This window comes from Sinohyriopsis cumingii, chromosome 5, assembly GCF_028554795.1.
Source record: "Sinohyriopsis cumingii isolate HCF-2022 chromosome 5, ASM2855479v2, whole genome shotgun sequence".
Classification (NCBI taxonomy): domain Eukaryota; kingdom Metazoa; phylum Mollusca; class Bivalvia; order Unionida; family Unionidae; genus Sinohyriopsis; species Sinohyriopsis cumingii.
In genome coordinates this window covers 7,038,112-7,065,836 of record NC_142965.1, presented here as the reverse complement: position 1 = coordinate 7,065,836, position 27,725 = coordinate 7,038,112, and positions in this window count along the sequence as shown.

Genomic DNA, 27,725 nt, shown 5'->3' with positions numbered 1-27,725 from the left:
ACTACAGCTATATATTGTAAAACAAGTAGATATTATAACAAAGCCATCAGTACTACAGCTATATATAGTAAAACAAGTGGATATTATAACAAAGACATCAGTACTACAGCTATATATTGTAAAACAAGTAGATATTATAACAGAGACATCAGTACTACAGCTATATATTGTAAAACAAGTAGATATTATAACAAAGACATCAGTACTACAGCTATATATTGTAAAACAAGTGGATATTATAACAAAGACATCAGTACTACAGCTATATATTGTAAAACAAGTAGATATTATAAAAGAGACATCAGTACTACAGCTATATATTGTAAAACAAGTGGATATTATAACAAAGACATCAGTACTACAGCTATATATTGTAAAACAAGTGGATATTATAACAAAGACATCAGTACTACAGCTATATATAGTAAAACAAGTAGATATTATAACAAAGCCATCAGTACTACAGCTATATACGGTAAAACAAGTAGATATTGTAACAAAGACATCAGTACTACAGCTATATATTGTAAAACAAGTGGATATTATAACAAAGCCATCAGTACTACAGCTATATATAGTAAAACAAGTAGATATTATAACAAAGCCATCAGTACTACAGCTATATATTGTAAAATAAGTAGATATTATAACAAAGCCATCAGTACTACAGCTATATATTGTAAAACAAGTAGATATTATAACAAAGCCATCAGTACTACAGCTATATATAGTAAAACAAGTAGATATTATAACAAAGCCATCAGTACTACAGCTATATATTGTAAAACAAGTAGATATTATAACAAAGCCATCAGTACTACAGCTATATATTGTAAAACAAGTAGATATTATAACAAAGCCATCAGTACTACAGCTATATACGGTAAAACAAGTAGATATTATAACAAAGACATCAGTACTACAGCTATATATTGTAAAACAAGTGGATATTATAACAAAGCCATCAGTACTACAGCTATATATAGTAAAACAAGTAGATATTATAACAAAGCCATCAGTACTACAGCTATATATTGTAAAATAAGTAGATATTATAACAAAGCCATCAGTACTACAGCTATATATTGTAAAATAAGTAGATATTATAACAAAGCCATCAGTACTACAGCTATATATTGTAAAACAAGTAGATATTATAACAAAGCCATCAGTACTACAGCTATATATAGTAAAACAAGTAGATATTATAACAAAGCCATCAGTACTACAGCTATATATTGTAAAACAAGTAGATATTATAACAAAGCCATCAGTACTACAGCTATATATTGTAAAACAAGTAGATATTATAACAAAGCCATCAGTACTACAGCTATATACGGTAAAACAAGTAGATATTATAACAAAGACATCAGTACTACAGCTATATACGGTAAAACAAGTAGATATTATAACAAAGACATCAGTACTACAGCTATATATTGCAAAACAAGTGGATATTATAACAAAGCCATCAGTACTACAGCTATATATAGTAAAACAAGTAGATATTATAACAAAGCCATCAGTACTACAGCTATATATTGTAAAATAAGTAGATATTATAACAAAGCCATCAGTACTACAGCTATATATTGTAAAACAAGTAGATATTATAACAAAGCCATCAGTACTACAGCTATATATAGTAAAACAAGTAGATATTATAACAAAGCCATCAGTACTACAGCTATATATTGTAAAACAAGTAGATATTATAACAAAGCCATCAGTACTACAGCTATATATTGTAAAACAAGTAGATATTATAACAAAGCCATCAGTACTACAGCTATATACGGTAAAACAAGTAGATATTATAACAAAGACATCAGTACTACAGCTATATACGGTAAAACAAGTAGATATTATAACAAAGACATCAGTACTACAGCTATATATTGTAAAACAAGTGGATATTATAACAAAGCCATCAGTACTACAGCTATATATAGTAAAAAAAGTAGATATTATAACAAAGCCATCAGTACTACAGCTATATATTGTAAAACAAGTAGATATTATAACAAAGCCATCAGTACTACAGCTATATATTGTAAAACAAGTAGATATTATAACAAAGCCATCAGTACTACAGCTATATATAGTAAAACAAGTAGATATTATAACAAAGCCATCAGTACTACAGCTATATATTGTAAAACAAGTAGATATTATAACAAAGCCATCAGTACTACAGCTATATATTGTAAAACAAGTAGATATTATAACAAAGCCATCAGTACTACAGCTATATACGGTAAAACAAGTAGATATTATAACAAAGACATCAGTACTACAGCTATATACGGTAAAACAAGTAGATATTATAACAAAGACATCAGTACTACAGCTATATATTGTAAAACAAGTGTATATTATAACAAAGCCATCAGTACTACAGCTATATACGGTAAAACAAGTAGATATTATAACAAAGCCATCAGTACTACAGCTATATACGGTAAAACAAGTAGATATTATAACAAAGGCATCAGTACTACAGCTATATACGGTAAAACAAGTAGATATTATAACAAAGCCATCAGTACTACAGCTATATATTGTAAAACAAGTAGATATTATAACAAAGACATCAGTACTACAGCTATATACGGTAAAACAAGTAGATATTATAACAAAGACATCAGTACTACAGCTATATACGGTAAAACAAGTGGATATTATAACAAAGACATCAGTACTACAGCTATATATAGTAAAACAAGTAGATATCACTGGACAACAATTTTTTACAAAAGTCATGTTACTGAAATAAAATTAGTCAATTCTTATCAATTTTTATGTGCTGAACACGAATATGACAGTCAAATTGCAAAATTGGCTCTAGTTTTTTTTGTAATCTGCAAGAAATTAATGTTTACATAACGAAATGCATTCCAATAGTAAAAGGTCAACTGTAATAGCCTACCTATAAAAAATCAAGTCATTGACTACATCTTAGATTTCTTCGCCTGTCTCTTGTACAGCTGTTCGGGAGCATCTCTGAGGAGTGTCCAGCAGTAGTCAGCCAGCATTGTAGTGGACCATTTTCCCTGGTATCTTTGTTCCATTGTTGCGATATCTTGATGAAAACGTTCGCCGTGTTCATCACTAACAATACCACAGTTGCTAGGAAAGAAATCCAAATGGGAATGAAGGAAGTGAATCTTTAGAGACATATTGCAGCCAAGTTTCTTATACTTCATCAACATGTCTTCTACTAGTTCCTTATAGTTTTCTGCCCTAACATTTCCGAGGAAGTTTGTAGAAACTAGGCGAAAAGCATTCCATGCTTGTTTCGCGTCACCTTCCAGCAAGTTGTTGAATCGGTCATCTTTGAAAAGCTCTCGAATCTGAGGACCCACAAAAACTCCCTCTTTAATCTTTGCTTCGCTGAGTCGAGGGAATTTTTCATGCAGGTATCGGAATGCTGGCAAAGTCCGGTCAATGGCTTTCACGAAGTTCTTCATCAAACCTAGTTTGATGTGAAGGGGTGGTAGCAAGATTTTCTGAGCCTCAACCAGAGCTGGGTGTTGGATATTCTTCTCTCCAATGGCTACATTCTGCCTGTGAGTCCATTCCTTCCTCATGTAGTGCATTTCCCTTGCTCGGCTATCCCACTCGCATAAGAAACACATGTATTTTGTATATCCTTGCTGCAGTCCCATTAAAAGGGCAACTACCTTCAAATCACTACAGAGGTGCCAGCTGTACTTGTTATACTCAATGGAATTCAGTAGCTGCCTTAAGTTATCGTATGTCTCTTTCATGTGGACAGCATACGCTACTGGAATAGATGGAAGAATGTTTCCATTGTGCAAAAGCACAGCCTTGAGACTCAGTTTCGAAGAGTCCACAAATAGTCTCCATTCTTGTGGGTCATGAGTGATTTTTAAAGCATTCATGAGGCCCTCAATATCGGAACAGAATATCAGATTACTTTCCTTTCTGAAGAAAGGCTCCAATTGCTGGTGGCGCTTTCGATATGCAGTAATTGTGACATCTTCTTCTAGAAGATTCCATTGTTGGAGTCTTGATCCTAGCAATTCTGCCTTGTTCTTTGATAAGTCCAAATCACGAATCAGGTCATTTAGTTCTTCCTGTGTTATTCTGTGTGGGGTTGATGATGCACCACAGTGAAAATCTGGATCACTGCATGCTGATGGACCAGGAGAAGAACAGGTCGACTCACCTTTGTCTTCGTCAGATGAATCAAGAGAATATTCTGCTGGAGGTTCTGGAATAGGAAGTCCCTCACCATGTGGAACTGGTCTCAATGCAGACGGAATGTTTGGGTAGACTATTCTCGACTTCTTTCGCTTCGTTATTCCGCCGGAAAGAGGAGGAACCAAGCAGAAGTAACAGTCATTTAGGTGGTTGCTTGGCTCTCTCCACACCATTGGGACTGCAAACGGCATTGATGACCTTTTGCAATTCAACCACTGTGAAAGCTGTGTTGTACATGTAGCACAGCATATATGCGGAGCCCAAGGCTTGTCTTGGTCACCAACCTTGCATCCGAAGTAAAGATGATATGCCTTCTTCACTTGAGAATTGATACTTTTCTTCTGGTTGGCAAATGTCACTTCCCCACAAATATAGCAAAAATTGTCCGCGGTATTAACACACTTTCGAGGCATTACTGTTCTTTATTGTACGTAAATGGATAAAATAATAAGTTTTATGTAACAGTAGCTTGAACTGTCTCGCACAACGTCTAAAATATTTTAAATGCTGAACCTATCTGATTGGGCTTTATATAGTACACTGCTTACGTCAGCTTCAGCAGCCGCCTGGCATTAGTATAATAGGCCTACACATGTATAGTACACTGCTGACGTCAACTTACTTCAGCAGCCGCATGGCATTAGTATTGCATTGCATCAGAAAATGATGCAATCAACTGTGGATGATGTGAGCATGATGGTATTATGCAATGTTACATCATTATTCCGGATGTTGCTGCAGTCCTACTGGAGAAATTTACACAGTGAAACATAGAAAATGAGGTATATGAATATCTTCAAAACGAGAGCCAATACAAATTTTTCACGGTTATATTCGTGTTCGGCACACCAAAATACTACAGATTAGGGCCTTTTCAAGTCAGTAATGATTTCACTGTTGACCAGTGTATTATAACAAAGCCATCAGTGCCACAGCTATATATTGTAAAACAAGTAGATATTATAACAAAGCCATCAGTACTACAGCTATATATTGTAAAACAAGTAGATATTATAACAAAGCCATCAGTACTACAGCTATATATTGTAAAACAAGTATATATTATAACAAAGCCATCAATGCTACATCTATATATAGTAAAACAAGTATAGTAGTATGATATAAGCCTGTTCTGGCGCACCATAACTTAAACCGCCCGCCAGAGGGGTTTGAAACCCCCACAGGAAACAAAAAATGTACAAGGCTCGCTGGTGGGCAAATCCGGCTTCTGAATGACTAAAAAAAAGTGTGCAATGACAACTTCAGCATGTAAAAAATTTCTGGCGCACTCGCAGATTTAAAAAAAAATCGGCATCTGCAAACAAAAACGAGCACAAGAGGCCGGATCGACGATCTGAAAAAACACATCGGCGACAACTGCCCAAGGTGACTTTTTAAAAACGGCCGTGGAGGGGTTTTTAAAGTACAATGAGACCTGCAGCGGGATCAGCGGCGCCGTTGGTATAGGTTTTGACGATTCGAGGGCAATGACTTTATCACAACAGCGGCAAGGGACCAAAAGTTAATTTGGGAAAATCTAACTCATTGTGATCAGTGTTGGTGGCGTCACCGTCACCGTCGCTGTCTTTGTCGGTGCCTCCGGCACTGTCTTTGACACCAGCACCGTCTGTGACAGCGTCAGTGCCGGAGGCACCGACAGTGACCGCGAGTTGTTGCTGAAACTCTGAGATGATATTTTCAAGAATTAGAACTTTACGAATCAATTCCATCTGTGATTGAGCACCTCCGATCTTCTTCTGCTGGTCAGCAAGGTCTTCTTGGGTCTTTTTTTTCTTCTGAACCAACGACATAAACACACTGTGGTCAGCGTTGTACTTGCCGCGGAGATCTTTGATTGCTTGATCAACTTCGGCACAGTACTTCTGCCAGCGCTGATACTCTTCTGCCTTCGTGTTGATCTTTTTCTTGATCCGGTCGATGTATTTGGTGAGGTTCTTGCCGCGTTCTGTTCCAGCATAACCGCCAATAAACTTATCGTCCGGGTATGCCTCGCGCCAGATTTTATACAGCCGATAGAGACCAATCTTGTACTGTTCGGCAATCTTCGCGGGAGACTCCTTGCCGCGGAGTTCGATAATATCCAACTGTTGCTGTGGAGTTAAATATCTTGCTTTGTTCGGCATCTTCAGAAATTATATAACGGGCGAATATTATTGAATAAAAAATAAATAAATAACATTAATAACAACGGCGGAAAATCATGATCGGAGACTTTGCTGGGAAACAACAACCGCGGAAGAACGAAAAATCAGTGTTGAGAAATCATGATTGGGAACAATCCAGGGAAACAACCTCGGAAAACAATCTGCGGATATTTTGACTGGAATAACGCCAAAAAAGACCCTGTGATGGAAATCATAGCGTGAAAATAATGCCAGAATCATGTAATCGAATAATGGCAAGAAACCATCACCTGAGGAAACCTCAGCGGGAATCGGGTTTCAGCGAGGTTATTATTGCCGGACATTATTCGTTGTTGGGATTTCCTTCGTAATTCGATTACATGATTCCGGTAAAATTATTTCTGATTGACGTCGGCAACAATTCTTGACGGTATTTCTACGACAGCATTACCGACATCATTACCCGGGCAGGATTATTTCACTGTGACATTTTTTGGTAAAATTATTTGACAGACGTCGATGACAACATCCGGGGCAGTTTTTATTGATGTGATTATCCGACGCTATTTGTTCGCGAAATTATTTATCAAAATTATTCAACGTTATTCAACCGCCGATAAGTTATTACGAGGCCTCTATGTGGGCCTGATTGATAATACTGGTAAGATTCTTATTATTCTTATTCTTATTATTCAGGTAATAAATAATTTCAATAAGATTAATTTTGAATATATAATGCCGCGAATTAAGCTATCATCGACAGATATCGCAGATATCATCGAGTTAAAAAAAACAAGCTGCCGCTGATTGACATCGCCAGAAAATACAAGATTGGATTCAACCGTATCTATAAGATTTGGGCGGCCGCGGAGACTGCACCGTTAAAAGACACCGAGGACAACACTGCTGTGTTGAAAGAAAATACCGCGCTGCGAGAACAGATTACACAGCTGACCAGCGATCGGCAGGCACTGCAAGAACAAATTGTGCAACTAACCAGAGATCTGCAAGCGTTGCAAGAACGATATCAGCGGTTGGAACAGGGGAACGAATATTACAAGCGCGCGCTGATACAGGCACATAACGAGATCAAACTACTTGAAGAGGCAAGCGCGGCCAGGAAAAAGACTCGACATATTTGAATGCGGATTTTATCAATGATATGAAACTAACCCTTCATGGAATATACCAATTTAGTGATCCACAGCCGGGGCCGGACTCTGACTGGCGTGTGATGATCAGGGCTATTTTAACCGCGCTGGACGTTCCTGAACACTTACAGGGATTGACAAACTTTAGGTGATCCTGATTTCAGCAATCCGGTCAAGTTATCTCCGGCCGAGATTAAATCCGGCAAAACAGTACCCCTGTCAAGGACAGGACAACAACATGAAATCATGATCGAAGTTGGACACCGACTGTATATATCCGTGAGAAATAACGCTACCACGGAAGAAATATATCCCAGCATGACAAAATTCAACGACATTGATGTTATCCGGGTATTTGTGAGAAACGCCCAAAATAAACGATTTGATATATCCAGGTGGTCAGAATTAATGCAACAGCGCGGATATGAAATCCGTGGATATGAAACATATGGGTATAAAACCAGCGGTAAGATTCCTTGGACAGCGCCAGTGCCATCAACACTGACAGTGCCCGAACAGAGTTCCGAACGAAGTCCAGACAGTGTCGGGATTTAATAATCTGACTGTTCGTCGTTGATTAATCACCAAGAAGACATTTTTTAATCTTAAAGACAGAAGTTATTAATAACATGGAACCACTCAGCGCCAAATTTGGCGATGATGTCACGTTGAGCGTTTATGACGCGGTATACCGGTTCAATATCCTGCGAAAGACAAGAAAAAGTAGAACAATAAAGTCAATTCTGGCCGCGTTGGACGTCCCTAAGTCTATTTATAAACTTACACAACTACGAACAGACTTCAGTTTGCTGGTAGGAGATCCTGATTTTGGTAACCCGGTTGAGTTGCTTCCGGCTGAAATTAAATCCGGCGAAATAATACCGCACATACAGCGACGTGAAATCATGGTAGGAGTTGGACCTCGACTGTATGTGCTGTCGGGAAATCAGGCTTCCGCGGAAGAAACTCATCGAGCTATGAGAGGATTTGGCGACATGAAAACTGTTTCTATATTCATAGAAACATTACCCGACGAGGAAGAAAAAAACAAAAATCTGCCATTGACCCGTGAAGATATCACAGCAATGATAATTAACAACGAGCGAAATCTACCTGAACAACAGCAGGATAAAACCCTACCAACGATTGCAGATTTGCAAACCAGCTACGGGCATTTATATATCAGATACACACTTGAAAAAAACCTATCAAAACGATTTTATATACCTAGATTGGAAACGCTGATGCATCAAGCTGGATACATCTCTTGTAAAGCGGTTTACCCGGTCAGATGTATGTTTCTATCCCTGCGGAAAAACTAGCCCGGACCCAGGACTCCAACCAACCCAATCTCGGTTGTAGATAAATCAATAACAGTGAAACCTTCAGATGTGCAATTGGCTGAGGTCGATTATTTTGTCAGCGACACCAGTTGATGTCAAATGCGGAAAGTGTCCTAAACAATTTTTTTATATGATTTGGGACACTTTCCGCAATCCCGGAAGTAAATTAATACAGGGGTTGATTTAGTGATCTGACTTTTGTATCTTGTTAACTAGTCAGCGGTGGACAACTCCACATCCGTTGTGACTGACGAACCAGAAATTCCTGCACGGTTGGAAGAGGATCATTACGAGACTTACCTACACGGCGCCGATAAGACTGCAATAAACGTCTGTAAGCGCCACGACCACATTCAACGCAGATCTGATGTTTACCAAGAATACCAACACCGCATCCCAGACAACAACGATTAGCGGAATCGGGCTTATGTCGTATCGCATACGCGTGCACACCGCAATATTCGCCAACACAAGATCTTCCACAGCGTTCTGTTGAGCCAGCTTTGACCCACACACACTTGTTTGAGACCAGCATATATTAGTTAATACATTTTTAATTTAAATGTGATACACAGATGATCCAGCAACTGGGTCTGATATCGACCACAGATGATCTAACAACCGTGAAGCCCTCAGACGAGCAATTGGCTGAGGTTGATTATTTGGAAAGTGACTTCAGTTGTAGTCAAATGCGGAAAGTGTCCTAAACAATTTTTTTATATGATTTAGGACACTTTCCGCAAAAACCGAAACTAACTTATACAGGGTTTGATTTAATGATCTGACTCTTCGTATCTTGTTAGCCAGTGATTAGCTTTCCAGATATGAAATTTGAGCCATGCAGATGAGTCATCGGTTGCGACGATATCAGGCCCACCAACATCATCAGCGGTGTGTTCGATGATTGTATTTCGCCATTCGTCGTTGTAAAAACAGTCTGGTTTTGGCCATTTTGGATAATGCAGTGTATAATTGCCTCGAGAAGGATCTTTTTTATTATTAGCTGTTAATTCTGCACCGTAGCTTTTATAAATTAATTTAATCTTCTCAATGACACTTTCACAGTGAGAGCCCTTGATCGCATCTTTATTTCCGGAAAGATATCTTTGAAGTATTTTATGAGTTCGTTGTATTTTGCAGGCGATTTTATGATTTCCAAGACAACCTCTTTGAGGTTTTTTACTGTGATGCTTGATTTTGTCAGATTAGCAGCTAGTGGAAGATTCTTGATTATCTCTGATACGATTTCATCGCGCTGCCTCGGAGAGATACTATCAGTCCTGAATTTGCTCTGGTTGTATATCTTGCCGCCGTTACGATCTGCGACGATCTTCTCATGTGCCAGCTGAAAAGCCTTGGTTTTCTTATACGCGTGTTCAATCTCATCCGGGGTAAAATTACTCATATCACATTGATACACCGAGTTCATGTAACTCAGCTTCTGTTGGTATGGTTCAAGTTTATTGTCAGGGTCGTATTTGTAATCTCGTATTGATGACCCAGACGTTGTCTGGATTTTGTCAGGGTCCTCAGGCTCCTGGGAAAGGATGTCCAGGATTTCATTAAGTTCGGCATCTACTGCTTGCTGACGAGTTCCAGCCGCCTTTATTCACTCACCAAGGCTGCTTAACAAAAATGCGTCTATGGTGCTAGTGCCGAAGACGGTGCCGGAGGCACTGGCGGTGAGTTCAGATTTTTTGGGCTTTTTTTGCCAGCCATGTTTCGTAATCGTCCCGGGTAGATCGCATAATTTCCCATCCAGCACGTCTCATCATTTCAAACAGCCTTGGAGTAAAATAACACCTTGACAGATTCTGTTCCAGGACAACATCTAACCAGGCGTGTCCGTAGGCGGTATTGAGATCAGCAATGCGAGGAATTCTATTTGATCTTTCTGATTCGGAAAGATTTCTCTCGTTGTCGTAAATTTTCTTGTGGAGATCTTCAAGATTTAACGGTAACCCATAAGCGGGTCTTCGCACCACAGAATAATAAATTTCTTCTACGTTTCTGAACCGATGTAACGCCTGCATGGTCGCTTCTACGGTTCCAATTTCTTCCGAGAATACATGTAGGCGTTTAAACCGCGGATCAACTATACTAACGCCTGCTTCTACGGTGTGATTGTAAATGATGGGCCGTTTGTCCTTGAACGCTGCCGCGGGATCAGAAAAGTCCAGTTGTTTCTGTTTTCTGTCAGTGTCTGCGTGATAATATGATAGCAGTGTATTCCTCTGTTGTTCTCGTTTCGCCTTACCTTCTACCGAATACAGACCGTGTGATTTGTAATGGCAAAATGCTCCAGAAGCCAAATCAGGGTTGTTGTCTAGCCATTCCTGCTGTGCTTGATCATTTTCTCGGTGAGTAGCAATTTCCTTAATTTTCCGGTGGAATTTATAGTCGTTGATGATAAATTGTATTTCGGTGCGACCCATCATTCGAAATTGTGTGATGTCACGGTCATTAAGATTTGCAACCAACACGATAACGCGTTCTGCAGCTGCTACAAGTCCCTCAAATACTTTCCAATACTGCTCGCATTATTTTACCGACGAGAGAAGCTGCTGGCGTACTCCGTGATATTCATCTACGATCAGCACGTCGTGGCATCCTCGTATTCGTTTCAATGATTCGGCTTGAATAGCAGCTCGGCGGGCATCACCGGGTTTAAACTCAATATCACCGTGGATGTTACTGTAAAGTTCAATACTATAGTCAGCCACGATTTTATCGCTGAGTGATTTTCTGTAGCTGACATACACTACAGATTGGACCGCTTTGATTGATTTCCAGGCTGCTTCTGTTTTTCCCGTGCCACATTCTGAGCCATCTGCGTAATCACCCTCCGAGATAACACGACATCCTGGACCACCTTTATGGACTGGAGCCGCCGTATACACAAGATCCGGTGTTCTTGATATAAATTCTCCAGGTTGCCTTAATTGGTTCCATGACAGCCGATATTTAATATATGCAGGATCTCTTGCTGGCTCTGGAAGACTATCGCAGATTTCAGCAACTGCACGGTTGTAAAGTTTTCCCTGTAGATGATCATCAATCTGAACTGATAAATCAGCTCTGGCGACCGTTATTCTTTTACTGTTGCAACGCGGACAAACAACCTCGTAGCGGTCAGGATGTTCGTATATAAGAAAATTGTCGCATTTATCCTCGATGAAGTCGTGTTCGGCATTGTATCCGTGGCGGCGGTTACACAGGTTGCAATAATGCCCTGGCGCTCGCTGAAAGGTTAATCGATTCCCACTAACACAGACCTAATGTGTGATCTGATCTGGTTGTCCAGTCAGCGCTGTCGATATCGCTTGCAACTCTTGCGGGTCAATACTGCTATCCGGGTAAATAACAAGACCATCATCAATTGTTTCAGTTAAAATGACGGGCTCCTGAATATCAAGCGGGCAACAGAATATATTTGCGCCGTGACAATTACCAACTTCTGCGATTTTATTCTTGCACACTGCGCCCTGCTTGTTTGATTTAGTTCCAGGTAATTTAATGCTGTGTATTCCAGCTTGTATATCAATACGCCAATTAGGTTTATCCGCGGCAGCTTTGATCAATAACGCACTGTGTTCACGCTGTGTTACAGTACTGGCATTAACTTGTACGTGATACCCGCTGGTGGTTTCAAACACAGTTATTCCCTCAGCGTCCGGGCAGAGCTGTGAAAAATAGTCTGTGGTTTCCTTCACGGTTGGTTTTTTACTGTCAATGTCAATCACGGGATAACGACGGTGTTCTTTGAAGATAATTTCAGTTACAGCAGCTTTTCCAGCAAATCGGGCAATGACAGACTGTGGCGATCCCTTCAGGAATATGTAAAACTTGTTAAATTCCTGGATAACATTTGCGGGCATCAGATACGTACCATCGGTGCATGTTACCGTCAATAAATTCCTTGCGGCTCTTTTGCTGTCCACAAAAATCGGCTCGTTGTATTGCTGGTAATACCGATATAAATTAACGTATTCCAGCGTGGCATACTCAGTATGATTTTGGTCAGGTTTTTCACCCGGGCATGGATCGGTTATGGGGGTTGCAAGTATTCCCTGAAGCTCCTTAAGCGAATACATAATTTTAATACAATATAAGAGGTCATTCTTCTAATTGATTTTTTTATTATTGTTAGACATATATGACCGTCTATTAGCGACCACGTGGCGGGCTCAGATCGCTGAATTAACACCTGTATTAATTTACTTCCGGGTTTGCGGAAAGTGTCCTAAATCATATAAAAAAATTGTTTAGGACACTTTCCGCAAAAACCGAAACTAACTTATACAGGGCTTGATTTACTGTATCTGATCGATCATCCATTAGCGGTCACATGGTGGGTTCAGATTACCGAATTAACCACTGTATTAATTTACTTCCTGGTTTGTGGAAACAACCAAAAATTACAATATATATAATGTTTATGGTAGTTTCCACAGCACTGATAGAGGTCTAGAATGAGCCGTCGGATATTTACTTGGCGGCTAATCGCTGTACAAAAATCAGATTACTAAATCAAGCATTGTATTAATTTACTTCCTGGTTTGTTGACAGTGTCCTAAACAATTTTTTATATGATTTGGAACACTTTCAACAAAAACCGAAACTAACTTATACAGGCTTTGATTCAGCGATCTGATCTACTGTATCCGATCGATCATCACACAAGTACGATTTCAAGGTTTTCTTGCTGGTTAGCCCTGTTATATCACATTTTATTTAAAGATCTATTATCAAATATATCATGCCAAATCCTCATAATTTGAAGTTTAATTGCAAATGGCTGATGGCTAATTCAACAGAACGCTGTGACAAGCCCTCCACGAAGGAGTATTGTTGGGTTCATGCTTGGATGCTACGGCGCAACCCTGCCGCAGAACCTCGCCCGTGTATCAAGTGTGGTGCAGGTGCTCGCGGTAAATTGGAAATATGCAACGGCTGTGGTAAACACTCTTATCAGTGTCTGCTGGCCTACTACAGAAATAGCAAGCCTGAGAAACCTATGACGAAGAGGCCGCCCACCGTCGAGGAATTTCTTGCCGGGCATAAGCCACGACCAATGACGGTCACGTGATTGGCCTTATCTGATATTTACTCATGATTGATCAAAGCCGCTTCCAACTGTGCAGGAATTCCTTGCTGGGCGCCAATAGCTTTGCTATCGTCAAAACTTGGTTTAAAGTACAACAATAATATATGGCCTGCCATGGCCTTGACCCGTACGACGTAGCAAAGATGATAATCGTTCAAGATGAAAATCATAAAAAACAAAGTTGTTTTTTCCAATGGTAAATTTCGTGATGGCACCCCAGAAACATACTCGCTGTACGAGAATAGAGGGACCATGGCAAGATTTAAGCTGGCCTGGAAATTTTACTTGCAGAAGCTTCCAAACGTCGATTTGCTGGATCGGCAAAAATTATTCCGGTTTGATGTTTATCCTGGTGACTCTGGCATTGGTGACGAAATTACTCGATTTAAGATCATGAAACCTTCAGCGTGGATTCCACGGTCGTTACATGATTTATGGCAGCGTGAATATCTTAATTACATCAACACGTTTTTAACTCTGCTAGAGATCCCTGAAGATCAGCGAAATGAAATTTGTACCGCTGAGACGATGTCTCGGGGAATTTTGTGTTAAAAATAAATCCAGAATTGGTGATTGTGATGCAGGCACTCATTAGTGACCCTCACTTTGTGAGGACCTTGTCCTGACAGCGCCCTGACCTCACTTTGTAAGGATGTCAAGGACACTGTCCCAAACTCTGTTTGGGGGTCTGATCGTGAGGATGCCTTCCCAATGAGTTTTAAAGGCTGTATTAATTTACTTCCTGGTTTGTGGAAACTACCATAAACACTATATATATTGTATTTTTGGTAGTTTCCACAGCACTGATAGAGGTCTTAAATCAGCAGTCGGATATTTACTCACAGTTGATCATTGTACGAAGAATCAGATTACTAAATTATGTCCTGTATAAGTGATGCGGAAACTTCCCAAATCAATTTTTTCTTAGGAATTTGGGAAGTTTCCGCATTTGGAATCAACTGAGGTCGTTTTCCAAATTATTGATGTTATCCAATCACTTATCTGCGAGTTATTACAGTTTAATCACACATAACGGGGTCAAATTATTAAACAAACCTCTCTATCAGTGATGTAAAAAAATATTTCTACAGGATCTGGGTGCTGCCCGAACAAAGTTCGGGTAACAGAGTTTAGGGTCCGAGTTATCAATTATTGATATTGTTGTTGTTATAAACAATGCCAAAGATAATGCATTTGTCTGAAGCTGATATCGCTAAAATCAGGTCGCTAAAAAATATTACCCCGATCGCCCAAATCGCAAAAGACTACGGAATCGGATTTGCGCGTATATATCAAATATGGGGAGATAAGTCTGCAACAGTGTTTGTGACACCGTCTGCACAATCCGCCTCACAGAGTCCCGGGCAGAGTCCCGGACAAAGTCCGGACGATATTATCAATGAAGCTATCGCGCGGATGATACTCAGCCTGAAAGAACCAATCATCCAAACAATCATAGCTGAAGATGCTGAAATTTGTCATCAACTGGATCAACTGTGTCGGGATCATCTTGCTCTGTCCCAGACAAGGTCTGCACAGGCGGTATCACCTGCACAGAACTCTGCCCCGAACATCGTTCGGGACTCTGTCCGGGGTAAAGTTCGGGTTGTTTAGTCTTAATTCGGAATTGGTGTGTATCAGCCAGACGCTGTCTCGCGTGTAGGCTCCGATTTTCGATCTTTGCGAGCCAGTGCTTCATACCATCTGGAAGTCGATCAAATATATAAAGCTTTTTTTCCTCCGTGCTTCACTTTCAACGTTGTCGTTGGTCTTAATTTACTGTGATCGGCCAGTATATTCTTGAATTCCTCAGCGGTTATTGGTCTCATATACAACTACCGTATCTTAAAATGACCCAACGCAAGCGTGTTAACAAAGCACCATTGCTTATCGTCATAGTTGTTTAGCCCGGTCTTGCACAGTCGATCGGTAACAACAGCGTGTTTGTATGACCTGAACTCGTAAGAGACCACGGTTGGCAGTGCCTGTGTTGGTGTCCGATGCAGCGCCGTCAAGTAGTCCGGGAATTTTAGTTTTTTTTTTACCACATTGTTATTGATCCCTTTAGCTTTTTTGGTCTCCCGAACTTCGTTCGGCGATGATTCTGTCAGCACCGAATACATTTTAGATCGAAGTCCCACAAATTCCCAGACAGGATTAAACGCGAATTCATCTTTGAATTTTCCGATCACTTTCTTGTTGGTGTTGTCGTTGAATCCCCCCTTGACTTCCGACAGGTCGAACAATTCCCGATGGTCGTAGATGTCCTTGTACAGGTCGTTGTTGCAATCGCTGCCCGGGATCTCATACACCAGCGAGTCAGTGTCCGTGAATAATAATTTACAGTTTGGCCATTTCTGTTTGACAAACCCGTAGTGAAATTCATACATGATATGTTTGGAAAGCTCTAACACTGCCGCACCCACGGTTTGTTCAGGAATAATCGCGGTTGTTGCATCTTCATCAACATCAGATCAGGCCCAATCAGGGTTTTATCGATGAAGCAGTTCGACTTGATAAGCTTATCTCGGGCACGACGGTTATTTACAATTCTGACATCAACACGCTTTCTGATGTTCTCCATGGTCTTCCCGAATACAGAATTATTCATCAACTTGAAGAAGTCCTTTTCAAAGTCCGATTTTTCAGCAGCTCGTCTTGTCGTGTTGGTGCTGATGTACGGTTTCATCCACGTGTCATGGGTAAACTGCAGAACTTTATGAATCCGCTTCAAGACGAGCCCTGCATCGAGCGCCTGTTTCAGTATCGCATAATGACACACGTAGTTGGTCTTGTTGTACAAGTTTGGCACTAATTTACTGGTGTTGTTTGTGTTCCGAACTTTGTTCCCAGACATTGTCTGGACTCTGTTCGGCGCCAGCGCACGTTGCTCTGGGGCAAGCATCTCATCACGAATTTGAAATTGCTCAGGCAGCATCGGATAGTCGTTGTGGAGGTCATGCAGATGATCCGGGTAATCAACATCCACGGAGACATAAAAACTATAATTAGGATCCATCGGAAGAAACTGACCGCGGACTTTGTCCACGCATGTCAATTTGAGAAATTCCTCTTCGGTGATTCATTTGAAATCCTTGTATGACATCAGCATCGACATCGCAGCTCCATAGAGGTTATTAGTATCCAAGTAAGTGATAAATTTGACATCGCTATCGGCGTCGAAATCGTGCAAGTATTTGTTGTTGGCGCGACTGTGTTTGCGAGTGATCACGCTGATACCACCTCGATTTCCCTGTTCGATAAACAGATACATGTCAATATCAGTGAGGAGTTCAAGTTTCACTCCGGTCGTTTTTAACAGTGCGTCACAGCTGAGCCCCGGTGCAGAGAAGTAATGTGCCGGATCAAGTCCATAATTCGTCATTGATATCTTTCGAAATTCTTCAAAGATGTCAGACAGCAACAGTACATCCGCGGTCAAATACAGGTCGTGATAGTCTCCAAAAGTGCGGCACTCGAATACATTCCAAATAGTCATCGCGCGAGCATATTCTTGATCCGTAACATGTTTGTCAGTCAGCGATGAGTAGAATTCATCTTTACAAGGTAGCGCTCTCAGATCAAATTTGCTCGCGTCCGTCAAGAACTCATACGGGAAGATTCCCTTACTGGTCATATACGCTAGTTTATCACGGTCACCATGACCATGGCGTTGGCAATATTTGCTGGTGATCGGAAACTCAGAGCAATTCTTGGCCAGTGAATCCAGTGAATCGCTCATAAACTGAATACTGTCTATGAACCGCAGTCGGCCCACTGACACAGACATCAGCTTCTCAGTGTTGTTCGGGATGCACGATATCTTCATGTGATGAATATTCATGTATGATGCGATCTCTGGATGCCCCAGCGCTCGTACAATAAAATGTCCGTCATATCCTCGTAAGTTATGAAAGACCACCGGGATATGTTTCTGAATTACACGACAGCGGCGATGACAGGCCCCGTTAAAAATGTCCTTGATGAAGTCAAAGTGCGCCACTCGGTCGTCCGCGAGGTCTTTTCCACAGACGAAGCATTTCTCGTATCTGCGTAAATCAATGTCGAGTTTGTCCGCGATGGCCTCATATCGCTCAATCCTGGCCAGCTCCGCAAACAGATATTTCAGCATGTGCACTTCTGGATTAGGTCCTCTGTAAATCGGAGACAACTTCGACAGATCGTCGTTGACACATACTGTGTTTAGTCGATATGACGCTGGCACATGGTGCTGCACCCGTATTGTCTTGAAATCACACCCGCATTGGGATCTCTCGCAGAGGCACTTTGTCGGCGTCACCGGGACAATAAAGCTCTCAAAGTCCCCATAGATAATAAATGGCACGTTCTTTGTTCGTGACCAGTGTTTGAACGACAGTATATTTTTGCCTGGTTCTGCCATAACAGACTTTTTCATCTCGTAGCAGTGCTTGTTATGTTCGTGCAGCTGCTGTTGTTGTTGAAACCCGGTCAGGCAGCTGTAGCAGAATTATGTCCAATGTTCGTGTGATGACAGCGATGAGGTGATAAACCGACTAAAATTTTTAATCCACACGTAATGGTTGTTAAACCACAGCAAGTTGATTGCAGTACCTGAGGTGTCATGCTTGGACAACGCCGATATTCTCATCGGGAATACCTTCAAGGAATCATCCAGCGAGAACACGTTAATACCGTCAGGAAACAGTTCAGGATTTAATCGCTCTATTTTTTCGATGTCCTTTACCCGTGTTGGATAGCTGATCCCGGTCATGTTTATTTTATCCTGGTATGGCTTATATTTTGTCACACGGTCAGCATCTCGTTCTGGTGGATACAACGCAGATAGCAACGCCCATAGGCAGCATTTATTGTCGGAGTTTTGCACGTTGATACATGATTTCGTGGCCGCAATCTTGCCAGGAAGTGGTTTGTATGATCCGCCTGATTGCATCTCAAAGGTTCCCACGGACAGCATGATGTGATTGATGCGATCTACAACCCAACCGGATCCGTACGACGTAAAAGCGTCAATAGCTGCAGATATTGTTTGGTATGCGTTATCCGCGATTTCTTCCAACGATGTGTTTCTGTATACGAGTTGTGTGTGTGAGCTGATCAGTGCAGTCTGTGTGATGTTGGGATCGGTCGCCTTGAACATGCCGATCTCGTATTTCACTGTGAGTTTTATCGCGGGATGTTTTGCTAAAATCCTCGTAATGGTTGTTGTAATGATCTTTTTCAGATCCTGATACTTGAAGTGGTTGTATCCGTGGCCCGGGCCACGTCCGCGACCGAGGTCGTGCGGTATAAATTTTTGATAAATTTATCTCGGCCATCAAAGGCCTCATCGATTACAAATCCGCTTTCTCGTTGTTTTAGCTCTTCATGAACTTGTCCGCGTAATTGTAAGTTTGTGACTCTGCGGTATAGTTCCTCAAGCTGGATGTTGCTCCGTGGCCAATCAGGTTTCGTCGAAGTTTTGTTTGATCATGTCTCGGACAAATTCCAATCGGGTCATTTTTGACGCCACAATTACATCTCGAATTGTGTTGCTATTCGATGATGCCATAATATATGGTTACTATATCTTTAAATCAAAATTACTGTACAATTAAACCAAGTTTTTTTTATATACGATTGGCCCCGCGTGCTCGTTATCAACGTGTCAGTGGCTGATTGCCGGTTCTACTGCGATGTGTGGAAAGCGCTGTTTTGGTCAATATTGCGGTATTCATGCTCATTTGTTGCGGAAAAAGTCCTAACGTCGGCACTAATCCTTGCGCTGGCTGTGGAGTTGGAGTTCGTGGTAAAATTCATCTCTGTCGTGACTGCGGCGCGAATGCGTATCGTTGTTTGCTGAATTATTATCAGCGTCGAAAGCCCAATTATGTTTTCGTGAAAGGGCCCCCAACCGTGGAAGAATTTCTTGCCCGCCGTCATTGCCCTCGAATCGTCAAAACCTATACCAACGGCGCCGCTGATCCCGCTGCAGGTCTCATTGTAGTTTAAAAACCCCTCCACGGCCGTTTTTAAAAAGTCACCTCGGGCAGTTGTCGCCGATGTGTTTTTTCAGATCGTCGATCCGGCCTCTTGTGCTCGTTTTTGTTTGCAGATGCCGGTATTTTTGAAATCTACGAGTGCGCCAGAAATTGTTTACGTGATGAAGTTGTCATTGCACACTTTTTTTTAGTCATTCAGAAGCCGGATTTGCCCACCAGCGAGCCTTGTACATTTTTTGTTTCCTGTGGGGGTTTCAAACCCCTCTGGCGGGCGGTTTAAGTTGTGGTGCGCCAGAACCGGCTTATATCATACTACTAGTATATATTATAACAATGCCATCAGTACTAAACATATATGTTGTAAAACAAGTAGATATTATAACAAAGACATCAGTACTACAACTACACATTGTAAAACAAGTAGATATTATAACAAAGCCATCAGTATTACAACTACATATTTTAAAACAAGTAGATATTATAACAAAGCCATCAGTACTACAACTATACATCGTAAAACAAGTAGATATTATAACAAAGCCATCAGTACTACAACTACACATTGTAAAACAAAGTAGATATTATAACAAGGACATCAGTACTACAAAAACATATTGTAAAACAAGTAGATATTATAACAATGCCATCAGTACTACAACTATACATCGTAAAACAAGTAGATATTATAACAAAGCCATCAGTACTACAACTACACATTGTAAAACAAAGTAGATATTATAACAAGGACATCAGTACTACAACTACACATTGTAAAACAAGTAGATATTATAACAAAGCCATCAGTACTACAACTACACATTGTAAAACAAGTAGATATTATAACAAGGACATCAGTACTACAACTACACATTGTAAAACAAGTAGATATTATAACAAAGCCATCAGTACTACAACTACACATTGTAAAACAAGTAGATATTATAACAAAGACATCAGTACTACACATATATATTGTAAAACAAGTAGATATTATAACAATGCCATCAGTACTACAGCTATATATTGTATCTAATAAAACTATATTCAGTACAAACTATGATTTACGCATTCCCAGACATTGACGTAAACAAAAGCTAGTCAGGGTCTGAGTGTACATTGAGCGGTTTCTAACCAGGCCAGATATCATTGACACACGAGGGTCATGCGTGATCCAAGGTTAAGGTGAAGCTGGAGATTTTAAGGCATGCCCTACTATGGTAAAGCCGACGTATCCCAGAACAGAAATCACTATATATACCCTATGCCCTCACGGCTTCTTCAAAAATTATTGTTGTAGACTTAGACCTTATTTTTCCATGAGGAGAGTAACGTAATTAGTTATAGTTAGAGATTTTTGTGTAACACAGTAAGAGATTATTTCATCTGCCTCTGGAAAGCTTGTAACATGTTATTATTAGTATTACTATCCAGTATATAAATTTTTAAATATAGTATTTCTTGGTTTGTTTAAATTTATTGAGAATTTGTGTTAATTTAGAATATTAAGCTTGGTTTTTGTTGAAATAGTTTGCTACCAACTTCATGCTACAGAAAAAAAATTATTTAGAAATAAAATACCTTCGATATTACAGGAAATAATATTATGTTTTAGAATTAAGATTTAATAAAATGCATTGATTGAAAATAACATTGATATTAATTTGAAATATTTTACTCTTGAGCATTTTACACTATTGGCAATTTATTTGGCTTTTAATTCTAAAATACAGATATTATAGAAATGTGTGCATTTGGTTACTGTAATTAAATGAAACATTTTTATCATATATTTTAAATGAATTATGTGTAAATTGTCATCTATATCTAGCGTAGTTAATTTTGACAAAGAATTGCTGCCGTAGACTTTGACCTTGACTTCTTGTTTTCCAGTTTGACCCCAGGACCTCTTCGCACTTATTATCGATGTAACACCTATGTCACTCGAGTGACACCGCCGCTTAAGGAAGTCAGAATGTAACCGTTCTCTCTCTCTCTCTCTCGATCTACGACCAGAACAGCATGGGAAGAAGAATCATTAACCATTCCATTTCCATTCTTTCATGAAACATAGTCAGAGTGAGTGGGTGGCCGTCACAAGTCAATGGGGGTGAGTATAAAGATTCGTATCTGAAGCCAAGGATCATCACGTATGGTTTTTCCTTAATAGGAATAGTTTACGAAAAAAAAAATTAAAATGACTTGTGTTATTCAGTTTTCTAATTCAATCCAGTGATAGTGAACTTCACATTCTTAAAATGAAGCAGAATAGTTCTTCGTTATAATTTACAGGAAGAAAATGTGCATTCGCAATTATACAATGTCAAAGAGGGTTTCAGCCATTAATTTAGCGAAAGAGCACAATGCCTTATTCTTTCTACCAAATTTAGTCAGATCTTCATTCCTTGCCAATATTCAATGAATTAATATGTGTTTGAAACTATATTAACCTAGCACTGTGAATAGACTTGTAAATGTTTCTCGCCATTGTTTCCCAATCGAATGTATATGAAAGACTAATGCTACATTCCATTTCCCATTATAAAATATTATGATGTTATCTCATGACATCCCAACAACTAGTCTGAATGTCACCACTTCACCGTTCGCGTTGATTGACTGACGAGCGATCTCATGTAGTCCACTACTCCCTGACCACTGAATGATCAATTTGCTTTCCCCTACTCCACATACCTGCTGGTCAGAAAGCTTCGGTTCTTGCGCTTATTCGACTAGTATAACCATTTTCAGTCATCCTTTTCCAATTATCGACAATTAGTGTTTCTCAGTTATATCGAATATTTAGAAGATGTACGCGAACATTTTCCTGCAGCGGTATGGAATTAGAACACCAGTAATTTCTCATCTATACATGCATACAAAAGACATACACATGCAAACATCCATGAATGCAATCATACAGCTATAATGACAGGTACACACACATACAGACAGACAGACAGATAACACAGGCAGATATACACGCTCACAATCTTTTTTACTTTCTGAAACAGTGGCCGAAAATGCCTCATCACCATCTTCTGATATATGGTTGAACGAAATTGTTTATTATATCGACATAGTTCAAGGAGAAAGTTTAACGTAATTAACAGGAATCATGTATGACAGAAGATGTGCCAGAACATCTAACTATAAAAGATTGAATTAGCATCGAGTCCCAGACAATAGATGACGTAGTAGCTTGTTTCCTGATTATTTTCTTGCATTGTCTACGTTCATTAAATTAGCAGTATAAGGAAATCAGTGTTGGCAGGAATATATCCCAACTAAATTTAAATTGCATCTCATAAAAGGCGCGAAAATCCTTATCATGTATGCGGTCCTGTGTTCGATCCTTGCTGTCCTTGTACAACTTTTAATCTTTGCATACAGAATTAGAGGTTACCATTTACATGGCGATTTGGCTGATAGAACCTCAAGGTCAAGGTCAGAGCAGTTTATCTTCTGTTCCTTTGCATTAGAAAAAGTTAGTGTCGTTGCTATCTCAGGATTTTCCTAAGAACAATACTATATATCGGTAAAATACATTTAATACATTGCCGGAAAGGTCAACCAAATTCATTTTATAGCATCCGCCGCACATGTACTACCGGAATGTGAAACAGATAGATTTCATCTGGACGGATTTGATAGTGGACCCCTTCAGGGGAATTTTTGCTCAAAAACAAGCGGAGCATCATAGCAATTTTATCGTTTTTAACGTGTCCTCCGTAATAGTTCGTGTGTAGGATGTTAGTAAGTTTGCAAAACAATTAGCTTGAAGGTCAATTTGAATTAAATACACTGTCCCCGGTCTGTTCTAATTGATGTTAGTGTGTGGGTTTTTTTATAATCAAATTACACATTAGGTACTAGATACAAACTTTGATACACTTCTTGATGTCGGCTTATGCAGCAACCCGTAGCAATCTTTGTAGAAATTCTTTGAAAATGTGCCGACTAATTTGCATGTTCCTTTAATCAGTAGTCTATGCACGAAGGCTTACCTTGATTTAATGGCATACCCTTTTCTTGACTGCAATGAGGTGGCAAACTAATATCCTTTGTGCAATGAATCAGACGGTGCTTTGGTGAGATATAGAAGTAATAGTGGGAAAACCACTGATGTAAATAGGGATTGTTCATGTATAATGCACGTCCACTCATTCTGAGTTACTTTGAAGGATTACAAAACTACACAATTATTACATATTTATTTGATTTCCATAGAAAACAGAACCGTCATGTCTAGCAAACTTTCCATAATGCTGAAATTGTTTGTAATGAAATATATTACAATGGCCCTTCCTTATAATCACTACAGTACATTTAACAAATGTACAGTCCATATAAAAAAATTTCTAACTAGGTTAATTGCCCGTCCTATTAAGAGAATTAGTATTTTTTTATAAATAAAAATAAAATATAGATTAAAAACATATGGGATGAGCAAGCTTAAAAGGAAGTTTGGAAATTAAAATGCAAAAAGCATTTTGTTTAAAAACAATGGATATCCGCCGCTCATTTTGAACTCGCGACCGTTTGTATGGCAAGCGTTACACACAGAAAGAAAGACGAATGTGGGTGTTTATTTAAGATCCGAAAAAACACGAAAAAAAGCATTCTCCGGAAACTCGTTAATTAATTGCACCCTTGCTAAGATATATTTACTCTCACATTCAACGACATTACCTGTCTTGTAAGCGCTTTATAACAAAACATTTGTCACAAAACTTCCAAGTTCACGACAACGCCACTGCTGCCCGAAAAGTTATACCTGTCTCTCTCAGTCTTGAGACAATAGCCTAAATGATTTCTATACTTTGATTGATTGATTGATTTATTCATTCATTCGTTCATTCATTTATTCCTTATGCCGTTTTCTTTCCTTCTTTTTTGTGGCCAATATGTCTGATCTTTTTTAATAAAGCGGAAATTATATTTTACGTGTGCTTGGAATGAATACCGTTTGACGTGGCCTTTAATTTTGTGCAAAATTAAAAGATACATTCACACGAGTGGGATGTTAAAGTCAAACTATATTTATAACAGAGACCGGTTTTTATTTTGTCTTTTTAGTGAATCAAAACTTGCTGTAGTCATAAAGCAAAAAGGTTTTTATTATAAGAAAATAACGTTAAGCAATCATTTAATAATTTTGCGTACAACATTATTATAACTGTAAAGAATAATATAGCTGTACACTTGAATACATCCTGCAGACATTTCCCAGACTTGACACCAGTTTCGGCATACAATATTTACAGAGCCAGTCCAATAGAGTGCAATCATATTAACGCATCTTCAGATATCCAAAAGTCTATAAGCTAAATTTCTTTACGTATTTTGTGGGTCTTATTGTTTATGCTTTCGTTCGTATTGGGCCTCTTTCTTAACATTCGTATTTTATTCCGAATGATTGATACATATCGAAATACAGATCAGAGGATATTTAAAAATGGTCGTATCTCCATTTCTTAATAGAGAAAAAATATATGAGACAAAACTGCTTGAAATTCGAATATACGTTTTATTTTAGTATTCATTTTCGTGACCACACCCTAAGACATTCATATTCGATCTCAAGCTGTCATATTTCTTCAGTTTAGCTGCTAAAGAGGTATTTATGTGAATCGAGGAAGTGGTTCCATCTCCATGTACGAAAATCGGTCACACTTGTTATTCGTTTCAAGAAAGAGACAATATTTATCAATAGATTATCCTTTTAATTGAGGGTTTCTGAATTTGTTAAATGTTTGCTGTTGTACTTGAGTAACGTTGATTTAAGATATCAATGTCCTACTTCAGTGGCGTCACTAGGGGGTGCGGACCGCACCGGGTGACACCATCAGAGGGGGTGACACCAAAACGACATTACTAAGGATTCCATATGGTCTGTTACGGAAGGAGGTGCATGTGGGTGACACCAATCCTAGTGATGCCGCTGTCCTACTACAATATTTGTTATTTTATCACCATTAAACACAATGACTAATTATGACGTACTTCTTGACTTTCAATAATGCTACTCATGATTCAAAAAAGTATTGAGCTTTACCCGGTGAAGTATGTTTGCTTCATTGCAAGTAAACCTTTGCTGGCATGTCTAATGCTGCACGAATGTATTTGTTTACCACGTAACCAAATTGGAGAATCTCGTATATCTCCATGAGTCAGTGTAAATATAAGTTAGAACATCGACCATGTGCCGTTTACATTCGATCTCTCGTTCGTACCGGTACCGAACCACGTTTGGGTTTATAAGGTTAAGTCTGAATGACAAAGATTCTATTTTCTTAACAAGGGAAGTATTCAATGATGTATTTTGTCCCTTGACTCTTAAAGCCTTAAGAAAATACCCTTCACTGTTTATGAGAATCGGATCTTACGGACAGTTGTCTCTACAATCAGTATTTTATATTGCAATGAAAAGAATATTGTCATACGAAAGATATATATGAACCTTACATATTCAGATTAATGCATACAGGAAGAGCGTTCATTATATTAAGATATGGACTTTGAGTTCTAAATGGTTTGAATTATCGTGTCCGGAATGGTTAGAATTATTATATCCGGAATGGTTAGAATTATTATGTCCGGAATGGTTAGAACTATTATGTCCGGAATGGTTAGAACTATTATGTCTGGAATAGTTAGAACTATTGTGATGGAATGGTTAGAACTATTGTGATTAAATGGTTAGAACTATTGCGATGGAATGGTTAGAGTTATTATGTCCGGAATGGTTAGAACTATTATGTCCGGAATCGTTAGAATTCTTATGTCCTGAATGGTTAGAATTATCATGTCAGGAAGTCAGTAAGAAAAATAAATTGAGACTCTTGTCAGTTTGTATTTCATTTCGAAAGATTGATGTTGCCAATCGTCAATGTCATTATTCATGTCGTCCTCATCGTTCACTGTAATTCATTTATTCGTGAAGTCATTAAATATTTATGTTAAATCATACGGGGGTGGGGGGAGCATACATTTATCAAAACTAGAACAGGAAGTGCTGAAGGGTTTAGAGAGTATTTTCCCGTATTCCGTTTAGAACGATTGATATTGCCATCATCATCTTCGTCATCTTCTTCTTCCTTCCGGGTGCAGGGTCTGCAACATTTTGACAATGGTTTCGTCCTGGGCTGCTCCTTTTATGAACTTCTCCAACGAGATCTTCCCGTATTGACTACAATCCATTAACTTGAACACATACTTCATGAGCTGCTCGGGAGAGGGTATCATGCACATCCAGGCCCGGCCCTAGGATGTGCGGGGCCCAAGGTAACATACAGGGCCCAAGGTAGCAAGCGATGAGCGCGGGGCCCCAAGCAAAAAAATTGCATTGCCTGAAAGCGCGGGGCCCAGGGCGGTTGTCTCGTTTGTCTTTCCTTGTGCACATCGGCATTTTACAAATAGCCTTCAGACTTTGAATCGTAAGTAATGTATACTGAATTTATTGAGAATGTGTACTGAATGTATTAAGAATGTGTACTGAATTTATTTAGATATTTTTAATGAATATTTCCTCTATATCAAGAAACCATACATGGGATACCATATCGTATCTTATATGAGCGAATGACGGACATGAGTGTGTCAATGCACTGTGTCACATTAGAATGGTTAGCAAATATACAAATTCAACAAAGTATATAAAACGGAAGAATATACAGTGACTTTGGGATTGGATAAGCAACTAATATTGCTCTATCCAGTTTAACTCATAGTTTGAATTATTTAACGTAAAATTCCTTTTTAATATTTTT